The sequence below is a fragment of the Crocuta crocuta genome, unplaced genomic scaffold, assembly GCF_008692635.1.
Source record: "Crocuta crocuta isolate KB4526 unplaced genomic scaffold, BGI_CrCroc_1.0 scaffold70, whole genome shotgun sequence".
Taxonomy (NCBI): Eukaryota; Metazoa; Chordata; class Mammalia; order Carnivora; family Hyaenidae; genus Crocuta; species Crocuta crocuta.
The window spans coordinates 17,656,740-17,657,398 of NW_027528417.1; positions in this window are offsets into that span (position 1 = coordinate 17,656,740).

Consider the following 659-nt stretch of genomic DNA (forward strand, 5'->3'; position numbering starts at 1 on the left):
CTGGTGGGCTTCAGTCCCTACAGCCTATGTTCCTGGGCATGGTCACCAGACAGTGCTCCTGTGCTGCTAGTAAGAGGTATGGGTGGACAGGGTGAATGGTTGTGGGGAGGTGGGCAGCTGTGGTGAAATAGATTTCATATAAACAGTTTGTTGAGAATTCTCAGCAATTCAAACAATGCAATTGCCCTTTCAGCCAATTCATTCAGATTAACTCTTTGAGAATTAAATACCATTCAAAAGGTACTCATTCTAAAGTTTCTCAATAATATTGTGTTGAATGCAGTCAAGAAAGCTTTTAAGCTATTTGTATTGGCTCTGCTGACCATCAGTGGAAATCATATCTTAAACCTAGCCATTTTTGTAAACTATCGCCTTAAAATTTCAGCTCCTTGAGGTGCCTGGGTGGCTCAGTCAGTTAAGCATCTGACTTCACCTCAGGTCATGATTTCACAGTTTGTGAGATCAAGCCCTGCATCGGGCTCTGTGCTAACAGTGTGGGGCCTGCTTGGGATTCCCTCTCCTTCTCTTCTCTCTGCCACTCCCCTCCTCGCACTCTCTCTCTCAAAATAAGTGAATTTTAAAATTAAAAAAAAAAATTCAGCTCCTTGTCACATAGCAAGTGCTGGATAGGCACACGTGGCCTGGACGGTGCAGGCATA